Here is a 14,112-nt window from a genome sequence, read left to right as displayed (position 1 = left end):
TTTATGAGAAATCATTGGCCACGAAAGGATAGGGGAAGAAAAGAGATGAATATGAAGAGATGAAGTGAAAGAGATCCCAAATTGATCAAGGGATAAACCTCACTTGATCAATATCATTCATTTATCTTGAGGGATGAAGTTCAAACTTCATCAACTCTAGGTCCAAGTCTAGGTCCAATTCAACCAAGACCAAGACCAAACAGAAGTTGAGTCAACACAAAGTCAATAAAATAGCTCAACAAAATATTAAAGTAATTAAAACAATTTAAATCAATTTTTAAAATGAAGAATTTTTTTTTTAAAAGGGGAAAAACCTAAAATCCCTTCAAATCACCAAAGAAATGGCCAAGGAATTTATCATACGTCAAACAAAGTCAAAGGACCATTGACCAATTTTTTTGGCATTTTTTGAAAGTCAGAAGTATTTAAAAATCAATAAAATAAGTCAAAAATAAAAAAATTCACTAAAAATATCAAACTCAATCCAAAAATTAAATTAAATTCAGAAACGGGAAGAGGAAATTATTTGTGAAATTTTGGTGGTGGTCCCATAATTTTTGGATTAAAAATGAAATTTGAGTGAATTTTATAAGAAAATGCTATTTAAAAATTAATTTGGAAAAATAAACTAAATCAGAAAAACAAGGGCCATCAGATCTCCCTCATTAATTGAGGTGGCAGATCTGATGGCCACGCACGCACTATCCACCATGGTCATCAGTCAACGCATGCGTACAAGTGGTAATTAAAGTGTATGGACCAGATTAGAACATAGCCATGGGATCAGGAGGAGCTTACAAACCTCACTCTGATGTTTTTATGTGATTTAACCAAGTAAAAGTTGTTCATCAAAATTTATGGTTTTGTCATCATCAAAAAGGGGGAGATTGTAAGAACAAGATTTGGTTATGCATCTAGCCTTATGTTTTGATTATAACCACTCATAGATTCTTAGAGAATAATTTTGTACCCTAATCAATATTTTTAGTGTGTAGATACTAGACTCAAGTTCTGACTCTAAATGAATAACATGTGATGTCATTAAACTCTGAACCCAGTGTACTCTGACTCTGAGATACATTATTTAGAAGATATTCTAGCTCTGGAGTTTGTACTTCAACACTTCTGACTCTACGCTCATCAAAATCTTTACAACTCTGATGCTTCTATCACTGATATGCTCTGAATCCCTTTTCCTTCAACACTCTGATATGTGTCACCAGACTCTAAAGACCAGGTTCTGATAAACTATGTCAAGACTCTGAAGACCAAGGTTATGAAGTTTCTCTCGACCAAATTCTTAATCTTCTCTTATGCATGCTTCAAGCCCTATCTATCCGAAGCCCCTGAATATTGAAGATAAGATCAAAAGGTTTTACGTAAGGAAAATAATACACAGTAAAAGATCAAATATTCCTTCCAGTCACTGATTTTGTGGGCTAAGGACTGTACTATTTTACCAGGTTGCCTCCCATTTTCACAAGCTGTTATGTAAGGATACAACTGCATTTCGGTATTTCAATTCTACCCTCCAACGTATCTTTCATTGCCTATATAAAGGAGGCTTGGAAGAATGAACAATGCTAATTCACATTACTACACACTACGTAAAAAAATTCATCATCTACGTGAACAGTGCACTTGTGAAATATTTTGAGAGAAAAGAAAACACACACTAGAATTTTTGTTCATACTCTTCATAGAATAATTTGTGTGAGAAACTTGTATTCATTTGTTTATTATGCTTTTTGGGAATCACTTTGTAAACACACCTTTGTATTTCAATCTGTTTGATTGAATTTTCCTTGAGTGACTATGGTTTAGTCAAAATACTCGAGAAGACATTTAATGTAGGTTGTCATACGGTGAACTGACTTGGGGTATTTTGCTTTTTATCGCAATGTCGCGGATAGCAAGAGTCGCCACCGACTTTTCTTTTATCCAATAAGGAAAGGTGGAAAAGAACAGGAAAGACCTCAATAGATTTTGGGTTCGGGAGGTACATTATACAAAGGGAAGGTATTAGCACCCTTTGTATCCATGGTTATCCATGGGCTCTTAATTGCTGGATCACTTATGTTATTTTTCTTGTCTGAAAAAGTGTTGGTGAATTGTTTAGAAAATGTTTTGAAAAAGAGAATTTAACTTTGTAATGATTCTCGTATGAATGTATACAAAGTGGTTATCTCGTTTAGTTTTGAAAGTTATTTTAGAAAAATATAACTTGACAATGATTCTAGTACGAATGTATACCAAGTGGTGATTTTCCAAAAGAGGTTTTGAAAGGTGTGAGGTGTTGAAAATATTTTAGGTTATGATCCAGTAATTGAGAGTTATACCTTCCTAAGGTCGTTATGAACGTTTCCTATCCTTATGAGGGTAAAATTGTCCTTACTATTGAGAAGTAAGTAATTTTATCCTTCGGATGTTTAAGGGTCATCGATAGGTCATTGAAGGCAACAGTTGTAAGGATACCTTAGCATTCGAAGGGACGATCATCATTTAACCGTAGGCTACACCGAAGGGTCATCGAGGGACAAAATCATATATTCGAAGGCAACATCCGAGGGACTATGATTTATTTTAAAGGGACATGATGATTTAATCGAAGGGTCTTTGCTAAGGGTATCCCCACATTCGCGGGACATGACCGTAATACCGTAATATCGTAAGGCAATAAAGAGAGGTCCAAGATCACATATTTAGAGGCCGTATTTTACAATCGATTAGGTAATTAGGATGAATCTCCACATTACAATTAATACATTAAAATTAATACATTAAAATTAATACAGTAAAATTAATTAGGTAATTTAGGGTGAAACTCCACAAGGGTATCCCACAAATAAAGTGGGAGACCTAGACAGCAATCTTTTCCTGGGAAACATGTAAACCTTTACACAATTCAACACACGGATTAGAGCATCGAGATAAAATATAATTGAAGGTTACACCATAAAATAAACACAACAATCATGAACTCAGACCACATGATGCAGAATTATAATAACTCATGATTAGACAAACATAAGATAGAACAGCAAAAAAATGAAACAGCCACTGTCCCGTTCGCCCCTGCTTCGCCTAGCGAAGGTCTAGCGAGTATTCGCTACTGGCTCGCTTAGCGATGTGCTAGCGAGCGGCTGCTGGTTTTTGAACATGATATCGGTACAATCTCAACCAATTTTATGCCTTATGGATCTCATTACTGCAATTATACGATTAATCATTTAAGGTATGCATGGTATATATTAAAGTTCACATGCCAAGCTTAAGGTATTTCATAAATCCAATCATAAAGTCATATGCAAATTAAGAATATAAAACAATGATAGCAATGTAAACCTGTTAGCAGCTGAGTTGTGACTTCGAATCGGCCAATCGGATTGAATTGGGCGGAGGTAGAACTTGGTGCCGCCGAGTTCCTTCCAGGTTTGCCTCCAATGAGTATCAGGGTTTGCTTGCTAGGGTTCTCCTTTCGTCGTTTTTCGTTCTCCTTTTCATTACTGGAGTGCTGGTATTTATAATGCTCTTTTTTGTGACCTAATGGGCTCAGAATGAAGCCCGAAATTTCCTGTTGTCTGTCAGCTTCGCTAGGCGAGCTGGTAGCGAACGTGTAGCGAACGTTCGCTAGGCGAGCGTGTAGCGAACGTTCGCTAGGCGAGCGTGTAGCGAACATGCCAGTTTGGGCCATTTTCTGGATTGGGCCATTCGTGAGCTGGGCCTTCGTTCCTTTAAGATCAGTGTCATAAAAATGAGTCGGAGTGCCCTGAAAAATGTCTTAAAATATTAATGGGCAAATTTTGGGGTATGACAGCTGCCCCTGTTCAATATTCTTGAACCGAGAGAGTCAGAATGGTATGTACGCCATTCGTGGTCTGGAGGTGGAAGATTATTGAACACTTAGAACGCCCCAAAAATTTGCACTTGTCAATTAGTTAGTCTTGATGGAGATGGGCTTAAAGATGCCATCTAGGAAGTTTGATGATGAGAGCTTCAGAGTGCGTCGTACGTTAGAAGATATCTGAAGTCATGGGTGTCACTGGGTCATACGCTAGACCGTATAGTGAGTCATTCATTAGGCCGTCGACTTCACTGGGGAGTTAGAATGGGTCATACGCCGCTGGGGATAAAGGATCAGAATGGATCGTACGCTAGATCGTATCTGAGTTGCGGAACGAGCCGTCCGTTAGGCTGTATCGTTACTGGGGGTGAAGGATCAGAATGGATCGTATGCTAGATCGTATCTGAGTTGTAGACTGAGCCGTCCGTTAGGCTGTACCTGATGATGAAGGGGGTAGTCATATGCTAGACTACACTTCAGAAATGTACCGTAGACTAGGTAGCATCTGCGCAGATGAAAGTCTAACTTGGTCGTACATTAAACCGTATCTGTCACTAGGTAGCATCTGAGTAGATGAAGGTCTAACTTGGTCGTACATTAAACCGTATCTGAGCAGAATGAGCCGTCCATCAGGCTGAATCTGCTTATAAAAGGGGTAGTCGTACACTAGACTACAATTCAGAAAGGTACCTGTCACTAGGTAGCATCTGAGGAGATGAAGGTCTAACTTGGTCGTACATTAGACTGTATTTGAGCAGCATCTGGTCTAACTTGGTCGTACATTAGACTGTATTTGAGCAGCATCTGGTCTAACTTGGTCGTACATTAGACTGTATTTGCGGAATCTGACTTGAGGGTCTAACTTGGTCGTACATTAGACTGTATTTGAGCTATTGAAGGTCTTGAAGGTCTAACTTGGTCGTACATTAGACTGTCACTGAGTTATTGAAGGTCTTGAAGGTCTAACTTGGTCGTACATTAGACTGTCACTGAGTTATTGAAGGTCTTGAAGGTCTAACTTGGTCGTACATTAGACTGTCACTGAGCAGAATCTGAGGACTGGAAGGTCTAACTTGGTCGTACATTAGACTGTATTGGAGTTGTTGAAGGTCGGAATGGACCGTACATTAGATCGCACCTGAGTTGAAGGAGTCATATGTTGGGCTGAATCAGAATGAACCGTACACTAGGCTATATCTGATAGTATTTGCATATGTTGTATTTGCAATAAATGTCTGGGATGAGCTTATAGATGCCATCGTTAGGAGGATGTCAGAATGAATGTTGACATGGAGTATTTCTGAAAGATGTAGTTGAATCTTGGATGTAATTGATAAAGCTGTCCGTCTGAATGGACCTTTGTTTTGACTGTATCAAGGGGATAATTAACCTGAAAAATAAACTTAGCTTCATGCCATGCCATGATGCATGAGATGCAAATGTTGTATGCATGCGTGTGCTGTGAAATGATGTAATGAGTGAATTATGCGTCTGGAATAAATGAGAGCATTGTATACATGTGTATGTTATGAAATGATGTAATGTATATGATACGGAACGAAAATTGTATGTAGGTATGTGATGTGAAATGATGTAATGAATGCACTATGTGTCTGAAACGTTCTTCCAGGGGACTCTACTGGGAAAATAAATCTCATTCTTCTGGTTGGAGATATTGGTATCGATGACCCTTTCTTAGCCGGGGATGCTTGATTTCTGTCTGATAGTAGAAATGTTCAACAGAAGCCTGGCTGGGGGTGGAAGAGATGACCCATTTGTCTAGTAATGCCACTCTCTTCTGGGAATGACTGGCTTTGCTGGGGAATAGGATTAGCAACGGATTCATTGGAAAGCATGATTAGACCTTCTCCTCGATCCTGAAGCCTAGTAGTAATCGCTATTTCTATTTTATGCACGCATTTTTGGTAAACATCGATCATATCCAAATGCATATATTAATTCGAATTAAATCAATGGACGTTTATGCAAACAAAACAGAGAAAGTAAAACAAGAGCATTTTTTTTTGAAACTAAAATTATATTGATTTCGAAAGAGGGCCTATAAACAGGCAATTTGTGTACAAGGAGACAAAAATCAGAGGAAATTGTCAAGAAAACAAAGAGAAAGTTATGCCGAAAACGTCCTATTGACTTTAATTCCACTACTGCCATTATGTCTTCAAGCCTCTCATCTCCTGCTGTCGGATAGAAGTGATTAGCTTGTTCAGTCCTTTGAACTTGGATGAAGCTGTCTGAGAACGGGACATAGTCATACGCTTTGATCCCTAATTTTTGTCTGGACCGCCTTTTCAGGTTTTCAATCCACCAGGATACCCCTTTTTGCCCAAGCCGCCTTTTCAGGTTTTCGACTTGCCGGGTGTACATTTTTTTATGTTTATCCCTAAATTTTGCCCGAACCCTTTTGGTTCGCCGGGATGCCCTTACTTTTGCCTAGATACGTCGACCTAGCGGGTCTCTTTTATGCGTAGTATTTTTTGACTATGTCTGCGTTCACGGGATGCGGGAAGTCTTCACCATTCATAGTAGCAAGTATCATGGCTCCACCAGAGAATATCTTCTTAACTACAAACGGCCCTTCGCACGTGGGAATCCATTTGCCTCTGGGATCACCTTGTGGTAGAGTGATGCGCTTTACCACCAAGTCGCCAATTTGATACACCTGTCTCTTGACTCTTTTGTTAAATGCCTGGGTCATGCGTTTCTGATATATCTGTCCATGACAAACAGCCGCAAGTCTCTTCTCATCAATCAAGTTTATCTGATCGAGTCGAGTCTGAATCCATTCATCTTCATCTAAGCCCGCCTCTTTCATGATTCTTAGAGAGGGAATCTGGATTTCCACTGGTAAAACGACTTCCATTCCATAGACTAAAGAGAAAGGAGTTGCCCCTGTCGAAGTGCGTACTGAAGTGCGATAGCCGTGAAGAGCAAACGGTAACATCTCATGCCAGTCTTTGTACGTCACCGTCATCTTTTGTATGATCTTCTTGATATTCTTATTAGCAGCTTCTACAGCGCCATTCATCTTTGGTCGATACGGAGAAGAGTTATGGTGTTTTATTTTGAACTGCGTGCAGAGTTCAGTAATCATCTTGTTGTTCAAGTTAGTGCCATTGTCAGTAATAATTCTTTCAGGGATGCCATATCGACAAATGAGATTATTCTTGATGAATCGTGCCACCACATTCTTGGTGACAGAAGCAAATGAGGCGGCCTCTACCCACTTTGTAAAGTAATCAATAGCGACAAGGATGAAGCGATGTCCATTAGAAGCAGTAGGTTTAATCTCTCCAATCATATCAATGCCCCACATGGCAAAGGGCCAAGGTGCTGTCAACACGTTCAATGGAGCAGGAGGTGCATGTACTTTATCCGCATATATCTGGCACTTGTGACAGGTTCTGGAGTGATGGTGGCAATCAGCTTCCATGGTAGACCAATAATACCCTGATCTCAGAATCTTCTTGGCCATCGTATGTCCACTAGAATGAGTCCCAAAAATACCATCATGTATGTCTTCCATAATCTTTTCTGCTTCCTTTTTATCCACACAGCGAAGCAAAGTCGAATCATGATTACGTTTGTATAATAATCCATTACTCAAAAAGAATTTAACGGAGAACTTCCTCAGAAATTTTCTGTCATTGATGGATGCCCCTGCAGGGTATTCCTGAGCTTCTAAATATCGTTTTACTTCGTGGAACCAAGGTTTCTCTTCCACTTCATCAGTATTAAGCTCATAACAATGTGCTGGTTCATCCAATCGCTCAATGGTGATCATGGGAGCTTCATTGTCCCATCTGACTCTGAACATAGATGGCATGGTAGCCAATGCGTCTGCCAACTGATTCTCTTCTCGTGGGATATGTTCGAATGTAATCTCTTCAAAGTATGGGATTAATGTCATCACCCGTTCTCGGTAAGGGATGAGATTCGGATGCTTAGTGTCCCATTCTCCTTTGATCTGACTGATTACTAATGCTGAGTCTCCGTACACACTCAAAAACTTGACCCGCCGGTCTATAGCAGCCTTGAGTCCCAAAATACATGCTTCATACTCAGCCATATTATTGGTACAATGAAAACATAGTCTAGCAGTGAAAGGCGTATGGTAACCCTCGGGAGAAATGATTACCACACCAACACCATTGCCCAATGCATTAGAAGACCCATCGAAAACCATAGTCCATCGGGATCCTAGTTCGGGTCCTTCATCCGGTCCAGGTTCTTCATAATCGGTAACAAGCATGACGTCCTCATCTGGGAACTCAAAATTCATAGATTGGTAATCATCCACTGCTTGATGAGCCAAATGATCGGCTAGTACGCTTCCTTTGATTGCTTTCTGGGTAGTATACTGGATGTCATACTCTGTTAAGATCATCTGCCATCTTGCTATTCTTCCGGAGAGAGCGGGTTTCTCAAATATGTATTTGATAGGATCCATCTTAGAAATCAATAAAGTGGTGTGATTCAACATATACTGTCTCAGTCGGCGAGCAGCCCAGGCCAAAGCACAACAAGTTTTCTCGAGCAGTGAGTATCTTGTTTCACAGTCGGTAAACTTTTTGCTAAGGTAGTATATGGCATGCTCTTTTCGACCAGACTCGTCATGTTGTCCCAACACGCACCCCATTGAATTTTCTAACACGGTTAAATACATGATTAGAGGTCTTCCTTCAACTGGTGGCATCAGAATTGGAGGTTCTTGAAGATACTTCTTGATTTTGTCAAAAGCTTCTTGACATTCCTCATTCCATATCATCTCTTGATTTTTCCTCAGTAGCTTGAAGAGGGGTTTGCAGGTAGTGGTCAAATGGGAGATAAATCGGGCAATGTAGTTCAACCGTCCCAAGAAACCTCTGACTTCTTTACCCGTACGGGGAACTGGCATTTCTTGAATAGCTCTCACCTTGGCCGGGTCAACCTCAATCCCTTTACCACTGACAATAAAGCCCAGGAGTTTGCCGGACCTTACCCCAAAGGTGCATTTGTTCGGGTTCAACCTCAACTTGTATTTCTTCAACCTCTCGAACAGTTTGTATAAATGATCGAGATGTTCCTCCTCAGTACGAGATCTGGCTATCATGTCATCCACATACACTTCTATTCCGTGATGGATCATATCATGGAACAAAACCACCATAGCACGCTGGTACGTTGCCCCTGCATTCTTTAAACCAAATGGCATTACTTTGTAGCAGAAAGTGCCCCATTGCGTCACAAACGTAGTTTTCTCCATGTCCTCAGGTGCCATCTTAATCTGATTATAACCCGAGAATCCATCCATGAAGGAGAATACTTTGTGTTGAGCGGTGTTATCTACCAGAACATCGATGTGCGGGAGTGGAAAGTCATCTTTGGGACTCGCTTTATTCAAATCTCTGTAATCTACGCACATTCGCACCTTACCATCCTTCTTCGGTACCGGTACCACATTAGCAACCCATTGAGGATAAGAAGTAACGGCTAGAAAACCGGCATTGAATTGTTTCATAACCTCGGCTTTGATTTTCTCAGACATTTCAGGACGCATGCGACGAACCTTTTGCTTAACAGGACGACATTCTTCCCTCGTTGGCAGTCGATGCACTACTATATCGGTATCCAGTCCTGGCATGTCTTCATAAGACCAAGCAAAAATCTCTACATAGTCATGCAACATCTGAATCAACCTTCTTTTGACACTATTTTCCAAGCCTGCTCCTATTTTGACTTCTTTCTTGTCTACTTCGGTACCCAGATTTACAATCTCAACTGACTCCTCGTGCGGCTGTATAGTCCTCTCTTCCTGCAGTAACAGTCTGGCAAGTTCTCCAGGTACTTCACAATCTTCCTCACTTCCATCCTCGGCTTGGTAGATCGGATTTTCAAAGTCATAATGAACAGTAGTAGAACTATTGTCAACAGGATCCAGAGTGGGTATGGATCTGCAATTTGTTACGTGAGTGTGTGTAAGAAAACATAGCTCGTTTGGAAGATGACAGAAAAGACAAGGAGCGCAATATTTGAATGCAAAAAGTCCATTGATTTATTGAATATGAATATGCTTATGAAGATGACAAAACCCTTAACAAATTAGCTATTGTGCCCCGGGCATAGACACAACGCTTGGAGAAGTTCAATTGTAAAAAAAAAACAAAAATTTGCAACACTAAAATAGACAATAACAATTACTCCTGACTAAAGGAAATCGGGATAGTGTCTTCAGCCTTCCAATTATTGAGTCCGTCACCAATTGTTGGGAAAATCCAGCTGTCCAGGTCGCAATCGCTGTCAGCATCTTCTACAGCATTAATTTGACTCTTGGCTACCTTCTCAGAGCTAAACCCCAGGCCAAATTTGTCAGACTTGTACGGTACGTCGATCAGTTGACCCCAGCCAGTACAGCCACCATCTTCAACCACAGCTTAAGCGTCCTTCAGGGAAATCATAGCAGGAGGAGTCCGAATAACCTTGGGCACACCGGAAGTTGGCTTAAGGACAGGATTGGTCGGAGAAACTACTTCAAATGACTGACAAGGAGTCTCAATGAATTCACCATCCATCTCGACGTATCTGAAGGTATGCACACTACTGACAATGTACTCTTCTTCTCCACACACGGTGACAATTTTGCCCTCTGTGGGATACCTCAACTTTTGATGGAGAGACGAGGCTACAGCGCCTGCCCCATGAATCCAAGGGCGTCCCAGTAAGCAGGAATAGGCAGGACGAATGTTCATTACATGGAAGGTAGTGTTGAAGACTTGAGGTCCTATCTTGATAGGAAGGACTACTTCGCCATGGACAACACTCTTCGCACCATCGTAAGCACGTACCACAATGTCACTAGATTTCAGTTCGATGCTCTTACAGTCCAGCTTATCCAGCACAGCTGTTGGCAGCACATTCAAGGAAGAGCCATTATCGATCAACACATGAGACAAAGTGATTCCCCTACACTCAATGGAGATATGCAGGGCTTTATTGTGATTCTTTCCCGCTGGTGTCAGGTCAGCATCGGAAAAGCCTAGGCCATTGTCAACAGCCAAGTGAGCAACATAATGTTCGAACTGATCGACAGATGTTTCCTGAGGCACATGAGCAGTCTTCAAGAATTTTATCAATGCATTGGCATGAGATTCAGAAGATAACAGCAAGGATAACATCGAGATCTTAGACGGGGTATGCCCCAACTGTTCTACCACATCGAAATCACTCTTGCGGATGATTTTCAGCACTTCTTCCATTTCCTGTTTGGCAACATCTTTGGGAGTAACTTCGACCGGTGTCTCTGACTGAGAAGGATTGACTGGTTCCTTTCCTCGAGTTTCAAGGACAGGAGGTGAGATTTCTGGAGAGAAGATCCTTCCACTTCGAGTAATTTTACTAGTCCCAACAATGCCATTAGGATTAGTAGAATTGTCAATTTGCTTTACGCCATGGACGTAAACATCACCGCCATAATTCCACGGAATAGCTTTGCTTGAGGAATACGGGATCGGGCCAGGTGCAGTAATGATTAGGGGAGCTACCCTGGGCGCAACAGTAATCTTCACAGGCGCCCTAGTAGCGGTAATCTTCACTGGAACTTTGGACCTAGCAATCACAGATATTTCTTCAATAGGGTTTTCCGCCTTAGGAATCCTTTCGAAGAGAACTGTACGATCGTCCATTAGCCGTTGGATACCATTCTTCAATTCCCAACAATCATCTGGTTGGAGTATGCAGAGATTGCAATCTTCAGCACAACCTGGAAATAAACCAGCTTGCAATAAATTCCTCTTTATGATCTGGAGAGGAGACGTTAAGTCCGCCACATTGGAAACGTGATCGTCGTCATCCACGCCATTAACCGTCTTGTCATGGTTAGGCATAGGAGCAGTGATGACCTTAGGAGTCTCAGGCGGATCCAATTCAAATTCTCCGGCGTCGATCATATCCTGAATTTTATTCTTCAACGACCAACAATCGTTCGTATTATGCCCGGGGCTATCGGAGTGATACGCACACCTGGCGTCGGGATTATAACTAGGAGAAGTAGTGTTGGGTTTTGCAGGAGGATCTCTGAGGGTGATCAAATTTGCCTTTAGCATTCCCTGCAGTGCCTGTGCCAAGGTCATATTGATCTTCGTAAACTGCCTTCTTCCCGGGTTAATGTGCCTCACAGATTTCTTGTCTTTTTTCTTCTCGAGCAAGAGAGCCTTCAGTTCTTCCTGCCCCTTGGATAAGTTCAAGATCATCTCCTGGAGTTGAGCATTCTGAGCATGGAGATCTTTGACAGTTTGTTCGAGGTCCATTTTTCTGTTTGCATGAAAACCGTGAGAACATTGATCCCTTTAGAACACCTGTTAAGCTATGTTATGTTATGCTATGCAGTGTATGAAATGTTTTCAAGGACTTTTGGAATTTAACTTTACATAAACTACCAAAAAAAAAGGAAACTTTTTTTCTTTTTCCTTTTTTTTTTGTTTTTTTTTGTTTTTTTTTTTTTACAAAATAGAGCAAAGTTAAATCCCTAAGTCCTTGAAATGGTTAGTACAATGTTATGATGTCATGATGTTATGATGTCATGATGTTATGATGTTAAGATGTTATGATGTTATGAGGTTAAATAAATAACAAGCACAAGCAAGTCACACAACCATCATTCCTAGGTTTTAAGGCTTGCATGAGTTCCATAGGTAAGTACCCTCCCCACTGAAGTTTGGTTGGTTCAACCTGTCCTAGAATAGTAACCGGGTTCTAGAAGGATCTCCAATCATTGACCTTCCTTTAAGTCCACTTCAGTGCAACACCAAGTGGTTGACCGAAGCTTCCCTAAAGTCCAATCTCAAGGAGTGTAGTATCGAGTCTCAACCAACCCCAGTCGGAACCGAAGTCAGTTATCTCACTACTTTCTAATGGCTAAGATGAGTCAATTAGGGTTCTAAAGGTCTGGTTAATGCTTTGATGACACCACGCGGAAGCCAAATTTTTCCTCAAGTAAACATGAGGAACCTCAGGACATCCAAAGTGTCACATTAACCGTAGCCATCATTTTGACCATTCCAGTATACGCCGGATAGTCGCGATGATCTATTGCTACTTACCTAAGGTACACTAGATCCGGGTGTAGGATCTTTCACTCAAGCATAAAATACCCAAGCAATCCCTTAAAAGTAAATCAGACAATTTGAATAAGTGATCTTGTTTTTAAGGTAACCTCTCTTTTTAAAGTATCCCCAGCAGAGTCGCCAGTTCTGTCATACGGTGAACTGACTTGGGGTATTTTGCTTTTTATCGCAATGTCGCGGATAGCAAGAGTCGCCACCGACTTTTCTTTTATCCAATAAGGAAAGGTGGAAAAGAACAGGAAAGACCTCAATAGATTTTGGGTTCGGGAGGTACATTATACAAAGGGAAGGTATTAGCACCCTTTGTATCCATGGTTATCCATGGGCTCTTAATTGCTGGATCACTTATGTTATTTTTCTTGTCTGAAAAAGTGTTGGTGAATTGTTTAGAAAATGTTTTGAAAAAGAGAATTTAACTTTGTAATGATTCTCGTATGAATGTATACAAAGTGGTTATCTCGTTTAGTTTTGAAAGTTATTTTAGAAAAATATAACTTGACAATGATTCTAGTACGAATGTATACCAAGTGGTGATTTTCCAAAAGAGGTTTTGAAAGGTGTGAGGTGTTGAAAATATTTTAGGTTATGATCCAGTAATTGAGAGTTATACCTTCCTAAGGTCGTTATGAACGTTTCCTATCCTTATGAGGGTAAAACTGTCCTTACTATTGAGAAGTAAGTAATTTTATCCTTCGGATGTTTAAGGGTCATCGATAGGTCATTGAAGGCAACAGTTGTAAGGATACCTTAGCATTCGAAGGGACGATCATCATTTAACCGTAGGCTACACCGAAGGGTCATCGAGGGACAAAATCATATATTCGAAGGCAACATCCGAGGGACTATGATTTATTTTAAAGGGACATGATGATTTAATCGAAGGGTCTTTGCTAAGGGTATCCCCACATTCGCGGGACATGACCGTAATACCGTAATATCGTAAGGCAATAAAGAGAGGTCCAAGATCACATATTTAGAGGCCGTATTTTACAATCGATTAGGTAATTAGGATGAATCTCCACATTACAATTAATACATTAAAATTAATACATTAAAATTAATACATTAAAATTAATACAGTAAAATTAATTAGGTAATTTAGGGTGAAACTCCACAAGGGTATCCCACAAATAAAGTGGGAGACCTAGA

The sequence above is a fragment of the Lathyrus oleraceus genome, chromosome 7 (genome assembly GCF_024323335.1).
Source record: "Lathyrus oleraceus cultivar Zhongwan6 chromosome 7, CAAS_Psat_ZW6_1.0, whole genome shotgun sequence".
Taxonomy (NCBI): Eukaryota; Viridiplantae; Streptophyta; class Magnoliopsida; order Fabales; family Fabaceae; genus Lathyrus; species Lathyrus oleraceus.
This window is presented reverse-complemented; position numbering follows the sequence as displayed.